The sequence below is a fragment of the Engraulis encrasicolus genome, chromosome 9 (assembly GCF_034702125.1).
Source record: "Engraulis encrasicolus isolate BLACKSEA-1 chromosome 9, IST_EnEncr_1.0, whole genome shotgun sequence".
NCBI lineage: Eukaryota > Metazoa > Chordata > Actinopteri > Clupeiformes > Engraulidae > Engraulis > Engraulis encrasicolus.
Window position 1 is genome coordinate 25,824,067 of NC_085865.1, and position 15,000 is coordinate 25,839,066.

General features: G+C 44.2%; 1 long non-coding RNA gene across 1 annotated transcript; it reads right to left on the reverse strand.

Annotated features, from left to right (window-relative positions):
• Nucleotides 1–2,012: 2,012 nt before the first annotated feature.
• Nucleotides 2,013–14,273, reverse strand: LOC134455652 (uncharacterized). Its single transcript, XR_010036138.1, has 3 exons — nucleotides 14,099–14,273; nucleotides 2,779–2,853; nucleotides 2,013–2,335 (listed from the first exon to the last, which is right to left on the reverse strand). It is a non-coding gene; the product is annotated as an uncharacterized LOC134455652 (long non-coding RNA).
• Nucleotides 14,274–15,000: the final 727 nt, after the last annotated feature.

Genomic DNA, 15,000 nt, shown 5'->3' on the forward strand with positions numbered 1-15,000 from the left:
CGATGATGAAGGCGCTGAAGTGGCTGGTGACACATCTCTCCCTCCCTTTGCCTCGTCTCTGCATTGTTTTGCTTTGCTGTGTTGTGCCGGCCTTGCGTCCATGCTTGTAAATCAAACGACACTGACGCGAGAACTGGTTTGTTGACCCTTCCCTAAACTGAAAGCTAAAGGGAAGGAAAGCAATGCTGAGCAAACCCCCTCCTGAGAGGCACTAAAATGTGTGCATTTGAACCTGTTGCAGTTCCATCCCCAGTCCTAAAGTGCACTCGGCGGAGCTTCCCGCCGAGAACCGACATATTTGTGTTGGCAAAGTATGCGAGAGAATGAAGATCATAAAAGCGCGAGGCCACACAAAGCTGCCATTAACATCCAGGGGACTCTGTTTAGTACCCAAGTTTATTTACGCTCTGTGAATTTGAAGGTTAGCGCTCCTTAGTTTTCCTCTCTGACAATATTTTTCAACGTCTTGCTTTGTAGACTCAATTGGTGGGTTCAATTTATTGAAACACTATGACGAGTGACCTTGATTAATGCGCGAAAACCAAAACGGGGACTAATTACGCACCATGCGTCAAGGTAAGAGAACCTTCCGCGTCATCAACAAAGAAATGCAGGAAATCTTTATGATGCGGTGTGTCCTACTTTTTGATGACTCATGGTAAATGTCCATATGAGGGCCGCTTTTTTCCAACTTATTTATTTGTCTGCGGCATTAAATCATCTTCTAATGTTCTGCACTTATTGTCCTGGGCTTCACTGTGTCAGAACCCCAAGCATGCTTAAGAAGAGTGATGGCTAATTGAGTTCATGTTTCAGGGGCATTTTAATGCCCCTGCTTTGACATAAATGACCATTATGGGATGAGAAAGCGAAGGCGGGATTCACATGAGCTAGCATCACATGTACAGATGATTGGGGGTATGATCGCTGTGGCAGCAATAACCCACGACCTCTGAAGAGAAAGAGCTGCCAGGGGCTGAAGACAAACAGTTTGAAAAGGCAAAAGGTCAAATCTAACAATGCTGTTCATCATTTTTACTCTTCTTTCACAAGAGCAGGACTATGGTTTTCTCTGTGTAAACATGTTTTTAGTCCTTGTGTAAGAAAAAGAGAGAGTATCCCGATACCCATGATTAGGATTGTTTCTTTTGTTTGCCTGATGTATTGGTAGGCTATGTGAACTTTAAAGGCCATTAAGAACTTTGAACTTGGCATCAGTGGTGGTACCTTTCATCCAATATTTAATGATAATTGAATGTTGCGGTTTTTCTGCACTTGTGCTGTCTCTCTGACAATATGGTGTGTCTTGGCAGGTTTCGCAAGTGAAGAACAGTGTTGGAATGTGTTAGCAATTACTGTCTTTCCCTTTGGAAGCCCCTCTAGTCATTAGCCCTTCATGTTAATGGTGATGATTATGAATAAACTTGTCAAAATCCCTCGAAGTCACAGCAAGCCAAGCCCACAGCTAAAATAGAGAACTCACCACAAACATTCAGCCTTTGTGTCTCAGAACAAAAGCACATTTCTACATTTGTTTCGCATTTGTCTTGCTTGGAGCCTATGCATCGGTTCTTATCTCAAGGGAGAGGGTTTTTTTCTGAAGCTATGGGGATGTCTTGCCTTGAGAGTGAATGATTATAATGTCATCGACAAAGAGATCCCTTTGGAAATTGGCTTGCTTCATATATGTCCTAGGGTTAAGCCTAATGAATGAATGGGGCAGCCGTGGCCTAGTGGTTAGAGAGTTAGTCTTTCAATCTAGGGGTTGCAATTTCGAATCCCCCCCTGACCTCTCCCTACATCACCATCCATGGCTGAAGTGCCCTTGAGCAAGGCACCTAACCCCACATTGCTCCAGTGTAACCAATACCCTGAAAAATAATAACTGTAAATCGCTTTGAATAAATGAAAGCGTCAGCTAAGTGTAATGTAATGAATAGTCCTTTAGAGTGGAGACAGGATTTTTATTATTTTTTAATTTGCGCGCTCTGTCACTTGCATGTTGATTTGATTGCGCCCATATGTTTCGGCATTCTTTTGTCTGAGGCCTCCGTCCAGAGAACAAGCTGAGTCGAACACCAAAGGTGAACATGAACGGTTCTCGTCATTGGTCTCCCCGCCCCAGGCTCCACCCATGTGACTCCAACACGTGCACCTCAAGGCCGCCCCATCCCAAAAATCTCTCAGTGCTTGGCTGCCTGAAGGGTCGCATGGTCATGACTGTTTCCTGGGGTTGTCTCACACGCCAAGAATCGCAGCAGCACAGACAAACACAGCTCCCCCTCCTTTCTGGGAGTCTCAGACGCAGATTAAATGAGACATCATTTGAATGCACCTAAACACACACGAGCACACACACACACACACACACACACACACACACACACACACACACACACACACACACACACACACACACACACACACACGACGAGAGAGAGTGAGAGACAGAATTAACACACTCGCATACCACACACACACACACACACACACACACACACACACACACACACACACACACACACACACACACACACACACAGAGAGAGAGAGAGAGAGAGAGAGAGAGAAATACTGTACACCGGATTAACCCACCACTAGGAGATGTTTTAGAGTTTCTAAAACAAGCTGGGGAACCTCTTAACCCAGACTTTGGCCGCAAACTCCTGCACATCAGGCTGCCTATACAGACTCCCACAGCCATCCAGCAATCCGATACAGCAGGCGGTCTCAGCCTTCCATGTAAAGCAAACAGAGAAACCTTGCAGAATACTTTACCTGCCTGTTTCTTGCCATGGACACATCCAGCAGCAAGGGGTTTTGGGGAAGCAATTCTCTCCGTTTTCACGGTTCCTGCGGGGCAAGATATAAAACAGCTTTTTATTGCACGCCAAGACAAAATAAAACCTTAAATATATAAAAATTACACACTGCAGACCGCCTGGTTTAGCAGTCCATTTATTGGAGCCCATGTTGTCATCTGTCTCAGAACAGATCACCCTGTCAACCCCACATCTCTCCCTCACGTCGGGCTGTTTTAACCCTTGCCACCATCATGATAGGAGAGAGCAGTAGTCCACCAGCAACGCATTCTGTCAGGAAGCTGATTACACCCCCCCCACCTCCCTCTCCCCTCCCCTCCTCTCCTCTCCCCTCTCGCTCTTCAAACACGCCAATATTAAAAGAGAAATGTATTTTAATTAGCCCAATCTCTTCGTTATTTAATCGACAAAAAGGGATGGGGTCCAGCTGTGACATTCTTGACAGGCGAAAAATGTTTGTAGTTTCGGCAATTTGCTCCCTCCCTTTTTCACGAGACACTACACCTCCCCCTCACCCCCACCCCCTTAAAAATGCAATATATTTTCAATTTCGTATTGAAAACACAGTTTACTGAAATAGATGGGTTTCAAATTAGACCCAAACAGACTGTCGATTTCCAGCACGGCATGACAGCAAGCAGATTGCTCCCAGTGATTTCTGATGTGTTCTCATCAGGCCAGGCTGTTTAATATTTCCAGAGCTGTTAACCATCGCAATGACGCTCAAATGCCTCGCTGACATAAATGCAAATCGGCCGTGAAACAAAACAAAAAAATGAGTGACTGACGTGTATATAGAATAGGGCGGCACTGATGGCTGCATCTGTGCACGGCGTTTCAGCTTTTCGCAATGCACCCGTGCTCCTTCGGGCAAATGATTGCTGTAAAATATAGAGGGAAGTAAGGCAAGGTTGTTTAAAAGTAATAGCTTTTTGTCTTGGTAACAAAGCGGTGGATTTGTTTTGAATGCGTCATGTATCGGAGACTGTTGAAGAAGAAGAAGAACAAGAAGAAGAAGAAGAAGAAGAAGAAGAAGAAGAAGAAGAAGCAAGTAACATGCTCTCTTTTTTGACTAGGCAACTACACTAATGCTTTAGCTGCACCAGTCCCAGGCCACACTCTATAGCATGATGTATTGTATATGTGTGTGTGTGTGTGTGTGTGTGTGTCTGTCTGTCTGTCTGTCTGTCTGTCTGTCTGTCTGTCTGTCTGTCTGTCTGTCTGTCTGTCTGTCTGTCTGTCTGTCTGTCTGTCTGTCTGTCTGTCTGTGTGTGTGTGTGTGTGTGTGTGTGTGTGTGTGTGTGTGTGTGTGTGTGTGTGTGTGTGTGTGTGTGTGTGTGTGTGTGTGTGTGTGTGTGTGTACTCTACTTAACCCTGTGCTAATCTACTTTGATGTACTTAAACTATGATTATGTTCTCGATTGTAATTCGCTTTGGTTAAAAAGAATCTGCCAAATGCAATGTAATGTGATGTAATGTAAGAACAAGAAGAAGAACAAGAAGAAGAAGATGATGATGCTGATTGAATGATTGATTGATTGATTGATTGATTGATTGATTGATTGATTGATTGATTGATTGATTGATTGATTGATTGATTGATTGATTGATTGATTGATTGATTACATGTATTGCCAGGTCAGCAGCTATGTTTATATCATGGCCAATACAGATATAAAATATTTATTTTATATTTACGAGGAGGAAAAGAGAGTTGGACATTTCATTTGTCACAAGATAAAGAAGGACCATTGAAGACCATTTTCAGTCTAAACTCAATTTTGACAAAATATTGTTACTGCACTTTGCCTTTGTAGGTCATATAGTGGAATGTTGTATAGTGTAAATCATAGCCTGGACTTGTCATCTGTAAAGATCCAGTCAATTTTCTCGTAAACATGCAGTTTCACCATAAACATGGTCTCAAAACAGCGAACACATCATAGGAAGCGGAGGCTGCATAAACATTCTCACAGACACTGCACAGCTTCATTGCATCGCACGGCTTCACACTGTTCCCATGGGGGCTATTGCTGAGCGAGTGGTGTTCCCTAGTGGTTCCCGCATAGCTAAAGATCCAGTCGCAGCTAAAGCTCTGAACTGTCAATCACATGGGTGATGGGCGGCTCTCCCAGGCATCCAGGCACGCAGGCATGCTAGCGTCACCACTCCGAGGCCCGGCTACATCCTCTGAGAGTCACCATCGCCGCGGTCTCCGCAGACAGCTCTAATTAGACTAATTACTCTCGGAAGCAAAGGGGCCGAACTTAATGGAGGGGTGCTTGTGGGGGTGGTGCAGGGGCGGACGTACGGGAGTGAGTGGGTGGGTGGGTGTTTGGGGATGGAGCACTTAAGTGGGGTCCTTGCGAGGCACGTTAGTGGGACCGGAGAGGCATGTCAGCTAAGGGCCACTGGGACACTCGTGAGGGGCCCTTGCTGTCATGGCAATGATGAGGAGGAGGCTGTTGCTATGATGTCCCCATCATGAACGTATCTGACACCAGGGGCCTCGTGATATTGGGCTGTGCTCAGTGAATGCAGTCACTTTCAGTACGGTGGTTTCTCATCACCGTTATGCTGCCCAAAGATCAGATAAACAGTTTCTAGTGTATAAATAGTAAATGGACTGCATTCATACAGCGCCTTTCCACTCCTTCGAGCACTCAAAGTGCTTTACATTGCATGCTTCACATTCACCCATTCACACTCACATTCACACACTAGTGGCAGTGGCTTCCATGCAGGGTACCGCCCTGTCACCAAAAGCAATTTGGGTTAAGTATTATTGCTCAAGGACACATCGATGGGTTCAGGCAGAGCAGGGCTCGAACCTGCAACCTTCTAGTTGCCACCACCAAGCCCCATCAAGCCACCACCGCACCACAAACGCACATCTGACAAACTTCACAGCACAGTTTTGTGAACCAAGACATGCAAATATGTTAATCTCTAAAGAAACATTGTCTACGTTTTCATGATGTTTTTAATTCCGAATTAATAATTCAGAATTAAATAGTTCTGTCGAGTTTGCTTTGATCTTTCATTTAATTCGGAATTAAGAGGTGTTTACGTGGCATTTTCAAAGCAGAATTAAGCTTTATTGAGAATTAAAGCGTGTTAATTCCGAATTAAATGTCTCATGTAAACGTAGCGAATATGTTTCGCAGCCGGGACCCACTAAGTGTGCAGTTAAGACAGTGGTGTAGTCTACGTAGAACGCGGGTATACGGAGTATACCCACTTCTAAATTTCAGGGATTTCAGTATATCCACTTAAAATTGATTGATCCATTGTTTTGAATAGCACAAATATATACAGTATACCCACTTCAAAAAATGCTCAAATATACAGTATACCCACCACAAAAAAGTAGACTACACCACTGAGTTAAGGGTAGTATATAAAGACAATGCAGGTGGTCCAGAGCATACATGGCTAGGGCAGCTGACAGCTTTGTCTGAGGACGGAACAACCCCCACCCCCAGTATTTTTCTGAAAAATTCACATTCAAATGTGGATGTCAGGTAATTTTGCGATTTCACTATTGAGATTCTGGTTGACAGTAGATTTTGCAAGTGTGGTTGTTGGCTCACAGAAAGTGGTCAACATTCACCAATTAATTAATCATGAATCGATGAAGGCATGAAACATGCATTGGTTAGCTTGATATGGTAGTTAGTTACCTTGGAAATGCTACGCAGTGTGCCTTTAATGGTCACATAAACAGTGTCCAGTTACAGGTTGCTATTAAGGAGGGTACATTCAGATAATCTGGGGAGGCCCACATTGGACTGTGATCTGGTTTAAAAGGGGCCCAAGATTGTTGTCTTTCAGGGGGCCCACAATGGCTTTCAGCAGCCCTGTCTTGTAGATGTATGACGTTCATTACGTCTAATGGTTCAATCAATTCTTAAAGTTTCCTTTGTTTTGTTTTAAAGCACGTCACACATCAACATCCATGCGACCCTCTGATGAAGATGGACCGTCGAAGCATGCCAGGTAAAATATGTCAAAAAAGATGTCTGAAACTAGAAATGCACTCAGAGTGCAGACCTCCGCCACGGAAGCTGTTTGATAGAACATTTGACTATGTTACAACCTTATTTTTTATTATTTTAAGTCTTTCCACCTTTTTGTGGAATTAGAAACTGGAATGTCAAAATTCGCCCTGTCCCGCAATTCAATTTGCGGTCACTAGGGGCGTATAGATTTCAAGTCTAGCAATGGTGAAAAATCTTTAAAGGGGTATGCCCATAGAGGTAGAAAATAACACAGGACCCCGCCCCCCCTTTTACGGCAATCTGTAGCGGCCATTATCTGGAGGTAGATCAGAGAAATGGAAAGTAACGGAGAACGAGGCTCACCTCTGTCAAAAATGGCTTAATCATGTGAAAATGTCCATCAACACACTATACAAGGACAATAGTTGAAGTGTGTTGCTAACTATGTTCATAAAATATATTATTTGATTTTTAAATGTATTTTATTGACTCATATGATTTCAGTAGATATGTAGCCTGACATTTCAAATCTGGTCTTTGATTAAAGTGTTACTTTATATTTACACACTTTTAGTTAATTTCTTGACAGGGGTGGGCGTGTTCTCCATTGACTTGCATTGCCTGAAAGTACCTACACTACCTACGGAAGTTGGGAAGCTCCAGCTGCCATTTCCCAGTGCTGTCGCAAATTGCTGTGTCCTCTCTAGTGTTATTTTCTACCTCTATGGGTATGCCACTATGGGGCACCTAAGTCACGCCCTCTACTTCCTGGTTCATGGGGCAGGGGTAGTCAGAAAATGATTACTGGGCTTGAAAATGGGTGATTTTTGGATTTGTGGTGCATAGGTGGTGGTCCAAGGTTGGGATTGGTATAAAAAAAACACTAATTTTCAAGCCCAATAATTATTTTTTGACTCCCCCTGCCCCATGAACCAGGAAGTAGAGGGCGTGACTTAGGTGCCCCATTTTGGGGCTTAATACAGTTAAAATCGTTGGCCAGGGTTTATAAAGGTGGTAAAGTGTCTTATTTTTCATGTAAGCCGTTGTCTTGCTTTAAGACAAGTTAAAAGAGGGAGCATGTCGCTAAGCTAGTGAAAGTCAATGGATCTGTGTAGCATGCTACAATGCTACACGGATCCATTGACTTTCACTAGCTTAGCGACATATTCCCTCTTTTAACTTGTCTTAAAGCAAGACAACGCTTAACATGAAAAATAAGACACTTTACCACCTTTATAAACCCCAGCCAATGATTTCAACTGTATTAAGCCCCAAAATAGTGGCATACCCCTTTAAATGAGTGATCTGGATCAGCACCCAAATTTAATCACTTGTTCCTTTGGTCATTTCCAACAACTCCACTACTCCACAACAACTCCAGTTTCATCCAAATCCGTTCATGACTTTCAGAGTTATCTTGCTAACAAACAAACAGACAGACAGACAAACAAACCAACGCAACCGAAAACATATCCTCCTTGGAGGACGTAACAAAGGAAACTGAAAAATTGAGCCCTGTCCATTATTAGAATATTCACCTCTGATGATTTTCATTCACTTCAGCTAGTATGTGGAGGGTCTTCAAAATCAATTGGGGGCAGAGCGGTGGTGCTGTGAATACCTACAGCTAAAGCCTGCATCTGGGTTTCACACTAGGGAGACAAATTAATTCATTGGCCACAATTATACTCGTTTTAATGAATTAATACAGTAGGCTTTCTCTGTCTCGCACAGAGGGAGTGGTATCACTTGCACTTTGGCATGGCTGTTTATTAAAATGCTTGATTTTTTTTTATTACAGGCTCCCTAATTTGTTGGCTTCGAGCCTTGCAGCCACACAGCTTCGCACCGACTTTTTTCCTCAATCTGGGTATTTGTTTGTGGTGTGTGTGTGTGTGTGTGTGTGTGTGTGTGTGTGTGTGTGTGTGTGTGTGCGGGGGGAGTCACTTCTCTGTGCACATGTTTGTGTGTGTGTGTGTGTGTGTGTGTGTGTGTGTGTGTGTGTGTGTGTGTGTGTGTGTGTGTGTGTGCGTGTGCGTGTGCGTGTGCGTGTGTGTGTAGGGGACTGTTGCCCGCGTGAGGGGGGCCTAGCACCAGACTAGCGTCGGGTGTCGCTGGAACTTTTCCATGCATCATAATCGCTTGCTAATTCACTATGCTAATTAAGTAATTAATTTGGGAACAGGAGATTAGATGGAAGGGGGTAAAAAAAGAATAACCGAAAATAAAATAATAATAATAATAAATAAATAAATAAAGCAAGAAAAGCAAGAAAACGGGTAAAGCATGGAGTAGTCACCGGCGGGCGACCGGCGCGCTGTACGCTCTGACATTAGAAATGCAAACGGAGTGGCGTACTCCACCGCATGCTTCCTGTGCCCAAGGCGAGCTGTGGTGATGAGCCAAGCGCACACCGCGCAGTGTGTGTGGCGCCACGCTCACCCTCACTATTAAAAAGCTTTCCCCATCCACAACCATTACATTACATTGCATTACACACACGTACACACACAAATACACACACACACACACACACACACAGTCTCTCTCACACACACTCACTCACTCACCCATATACAGATGCGCACACGTACAATAACACACACACACACACACACACATTCAACATCAACATTATAAGCCTCCCATATGCTATTTTAGATTCCACAGAGATAAGATCTGGCAATGTACACAGCTGAAGGGGAATCTGAATTCTTTTTTAGGCATTTTCCAGGGTTTTTTTGTGCCTTTGTTATGATATGATCGTTGAGATGTAACAGAAAAGTAATGGAGAGGTAGATGAAGTAGGGTCCCCATGTACTATACGGTACGGGTGCTCTAGTCTACATGATGCGCCACAGAACCTCTGGGAATCTGAATTCTTGACGGTGATCTGTTCCCCCTTATCCAGGTCTGTGGGGTTTTCATATGAATATACAAAATTACATGGAGAAGAATTAATGTTAGGAACATTGGTGGTTTTGAATTGAAAACAAGTACATTGGCTATGAAAACCTGCCCAGAAACAACAAAATGTGTGTGGGGTCACTGTGTGTAGGCTATGCTGCACTTCACCTTTGCCTCAATGACTGATCCTTCCCAGAAGAGGGCAGCAGTCACCCCAGTATGACACTGCGATGCCTGCCATGCATTTCAGGAAGACCCCCCCTTATGGAGGGAGGACTGGAGAGTTGTACCACGGACTGAGGAGTACGGCCAATGAAGGTCATGAAAGGGCATGATGAATCATTTAAAGTGAGCATGTGGGTCTATTCCAGTCCAGTGGAGTCCAGTGTGTTTATCTGTCCTTGTTTTGTTTACTTGTTTCTGTATTTGTGGTGGTGAAATGGCGAGTAGTAAGTAGTGAGTAAACATCCTGTGGTTGATGATAAGCACGTAAGAATGCTATTAAAGGATGAATATGGCATCGTTACCAGGGACATAATATGACTCCATGGGCCCCTGGGTCAGACAAGAATAAAGCCCCCCCTCAGTAGGTTTTGCTAGTCTATAAAAAGATTCAAGGTTTCGGGCCAAATGCCGGAGACCCTATGTTGAAAGAATGAATGAATTTATTTATTTGTCTATTTTTTTGTAAAAAAACTTCCATTGTTGTCCCTGGTGTTATCTGAAAATACAGTTGATAAAAAAGTGTGATTTTAACACAATGTGAAAAAGAACATAGAGGCAAGAGCTTCAGGGCCCCTCGACTCTTGGGCCCCTGGGCCTGGGCCCGGTAGGCCCGTGCAGTAATCTGTCCCAGACCATTACAGGGTGGTAAAATTAAGATGTGCTGGTGAAGCATTTAAAAACAGGCGTCCTGTACCCGGTGTGCTCTCAAACTGTAATCCCTCCAGGCTGCCATGGTTTCCATCCCTTGGCACCTCTCTCTCTCTCTCTCTCTCTCTCTCTCTCTCTCTCTCTCTCTCTCTCTCTCCCTCTCTCTCTGGACAACAAGGGCTAAATACTATGGAAATGGATGGAACTCAGCCCGTTCTGCAGAGCAACCACAGAGGGGCAGAGCTGAGCAGAGTTGCATGAAGTAGAAGTAGAGGTACTCTTACAGATGTAATTACAACACCCGTGGTATGAAATTATATGCTTTCAACTTTGCAATATCATATTGCTAGCGCTGTAATTACATTTATAAAATTACTTATACTTCATACAACTCTAGACACTGCAAAAAGCCCAGCCTCAGTAACACTCACTGAGTTGTATGAATGTAATTACAACACCAGTGTGGTTTCATCAATGCAATATCATACAGCTAGTGTTGTAATTACATTCATAGAACTCCGGAGCAGAGAATTTAGAATTTCAATGTCAGCCGTTGAATACCCAAGCAAGCATCCTGTAAGCACTCAGAAAAGTGTAAAATCACCACGCAATGGTAGCCTTGGATGTGCTGATTTTAAGAATTATTTGTTAGTAAATGCATTTCGCCATTGCTTTGTCCGACTCACTTTCGTTAACTAAATTCTGTAATCTTTTTTTAACAGTATATAACCATAATATTTTGATTACCTCTTATATGTTTTGGTTATCGTGGGATTTTTGTATACACACTGGATATACATGTAGTCAAGTGCAGTTGTATCTGAGGACCAACCCATCAGACAAAACAAAGAAGAGAGGAGATAAAAACCATGTGAGTAAATGAAGCGATAGCCTTATGAAACGTGGGTTATGACGTGAAGCAGCGAAATGTCAAAATGCCCTCACACTCAAGGCTTTCTCCAGAGGAAATGAAGAGTCCCTCTCCTCTCGCTGCTAATGTCAGTTTCCCGGCAAAGCCACCATGTTGTGGGACAAAACAGCGGTGCTGTTTATTGGGTGGGTGTCAGTGGGCTCGAGGTTATCTATGCTTGCGCAAAGAACTGCATAATGGCCAATGTTCTGTCGTAATGGGCTGCTTTGTCGAGATGAGCTACCAAGAGGATGTCAACATGGTCCATTGACCTGCCGTGGCCTAACGCTAAGGCATTACTACACTGTCGACCCGGGTTCGATTCCGGCCCGGGTCATTTGCCAATCCCTCCCTGTCTCTCTCTGCCCACTCATTTCCATCTGTCCTTCACTGTCCTGTCAAGAATAAAGGCGAAAAGTCCCCAAAAAATACTTGGTAAAAAAAAAATAACATGGTCCATGCCCATGGCTTATCCCCAACCCTAACCCCTAGGGGCGCTACTGCAGTGTGTTGTAATCAGGGCTCTAAATTAACACACGCCAACCCGCCAAACACGGGTGAAAATTAATTTTGGCTAGTAGAAAAAAATACCTACCCGCCAATTTGGCCAGTAGCGCCCGAGTACAGTAAATTATGAACGGTAAACCGCTGCTATGACGAACGTGCGCACGTTAACTATGCAGAGCCCTTAAGGCGAGATTTCCTACATTACCCATGGACACTAGCGTCACGACGTAGCCTCCCACCATGCGCTTTCCAGTGCAGCAAGCGGCAACTCCATGCTGTTGCGCGCGCCAGCATTGAAAACATTTCAGACGACCAGCCTTCTGTCAGCTACTCTCACACTATTCTGACAGGCAGCTCTCCTCCTATGCTCTCGTCGATTTCGCTACAACCTTTTTTTAACGTCACTACTGCTATTATTACTAGGCTGAACCTTGCTGTAACAGGCTGCCTTTTTGAAGCAGCGAGGCCCTGACCGTTTCAATAACATGACTAACGCAGATTATGCCTATGTTTTGTGCGAGTGATGAGAATGTGGCGGGGGTTAGAGCAAAGTTCTGTGTGTTGGTGAATGCTTGTAGTAATTGTAACCGTAATAATAGTGACGTTAAAAAAGGAGTGGTTGTGGAACGAAATAGCGACAAGGGCAGAGGAGGAGAGCTGACTGTCAGAGTAGTGTGAGCGTAGCTATCAGTTCAGTTGTCTTCTGAAATGTTCCGAGTCCTGGCGCAACTAAGTTGGAAAGCCCACGCCATCGGAAAGAAAACAAATAACAAAAAACAACCAACGACGAACCTGTGGAAGTAACAAAGGAATCGAAGATTCCCGTGATACTATTTACTTTTAGTTAAACTAGGCTTCTTGTCATTTTGTTGCGCATGGTAGATAAGAGAAGAGCTCCTCCTCTCTCTCCTCTCCTTTTCCTCTCATCACTTCTCCTTCCTTGGGGTGTGCGTATGTGAGGTTTTGGAGAGTTTGGCTGTGTGCTTGGTTACTGTATGTTAAAGGTCTGTTATGTGAGTGGCTTGTGTGATGTGATTCAGCTGTTTTCAGAGGAATTGAACAAAAACTAATCAAATTGATTAGGCCTAAGTAATGAAAGTTAAAAATAAAGCACAAGTTAAAAAATAATGAAAAAATATACAGCCTATAATAGGCCTATAGTATGCAGGCCTATATATAGTGTATATAGTGTAATTGTTGAACAAAATTACCATAATTAAAAAAAATAACTAGCCTAACACATAGTTTATTTTGGCGAGATTGAAAAAAAATGGCTAGTTGAACTTCTGTTTGGCTGGTAAGAAAAAATGTCCACTAGCCAAATTGGCTGGTGGTGGAAAAAGTTAATTTAGAGCCCTGGTTGTAATAGTCAGGTAGTTGAACTCGACAGGTACGTAGCTTGTATTGACACACAACACCGGCCACATGTGGTGCAAAGCATCAAGAAATTGCATTAGGACGGTGAAGGGTGTAACAACAGGGCAATGATTGTGTAACATTATTCAATTGTCAATTATCAAGAGGAATTGAATAATGGTTTTGATATAAGAGGTGTGTGTGTGTGTGTGTGTGTATGTGTGTGTGTGTGTGTGTGTGTGTGTGTGTGTGTGTGTGTGTGTGTGTGCGTGCGTGCGTGCACATGTCATCTTAACATTACCTGAAGAATTATTGCTGCTGCCTGTCCTCTGACTAAACTAGAACAAACAGATGTCTACGAAAATTACGAGACACCAACAAAAAAAACCCCACACATGATTTCCCGCAAGGAAATGTTTTCTAGCCCTTGATCGGGAACCGTAAGAGAAAAAAAAAAAAGAAAAAAAACAACAACAAGCCATACGCGTCATATCACACCTGTCCGTCTGTTGCTCCAGTGCAGCATCCTGGCAGGTGCATATATGACCTGGAGATACACACTGTACGAGGTGTGTGTGTGTGTGTGTGTGTGTGTGTGTGTGTGTGTGTGTGTGTGTGTGTGTGTGTGTGTGTGTGTGTGTGTGTGTGTGTGTGTGTGTGTGTGTGTGTGTGTGTGTGTGTGTGTGTGTGTGTGTGTGTGTGTGTGTGTGCTCGGTGCTCACCTCGTCCCTTCGCCCTGTCACATGACATCTGAGAAAACTGCGAAACTGGGACAGGATGAGTAGTGCCTGCCTGCCCGCCGCCTGATGATCCTCCTGCCTCTTCTCTTCCCTGGCTTCATGCCTTTTTTTGTTTGACATCTGCAGAAAGGTCAGTGAGGGTGTACCAGCAGTAGGGTGTGAACAGAAAAATGGGATGAGCAGCATTTTTTATAATGTGTGAAAGCCATAAGGGCCTTTTTAGTGTGTGAGCACACACATACAGCACACTCGCGCACACAGACGCATGCGCACACACACGCACACGCACACAGATGCACACCCATACAGACACACACCCCTGTGTACACACATAGGCACGCACGTACGCGCACACGCACACACGCACGCACGCACGCAAACACACACGCACATACACACACCCCTGTGTGCACACATACGCACACACGCACGCACACACGCACGCACACACACACACAAACACATACACACACACGCGTACACACACACACACAGACACACACACACGCACACACAGCAGTTTATTGTTGCGTTCTTTAAAGAGCCAAATGACCCAGCAGCAGCAGTAGGGAGAGCTGCAGATGAGAGAGCTGCAGATGGGCTCATGGAGGCTTAATGAGGGATAATATACCTCCGCCATGGAAAATGTGCCGTTTCAAAATGGCGGAGGAGGGGGGGGGGGTGGTGATGGGAGAGGAGGGTGAGGTGGAGTGGATGGATCAAAATCAGAAACAAGGTGACCACTTCTTTCTGGATTTTGGGGAGGGGAGCAGGGCCTATGCCATGGCTACAACTCACCATTGACCCACCTAGAGGTGGGGGGATTGTTTTTCAATCTTCCCCCTTTTTTCACAAAAAACAAACAAAACACTTTGGGGAATGCA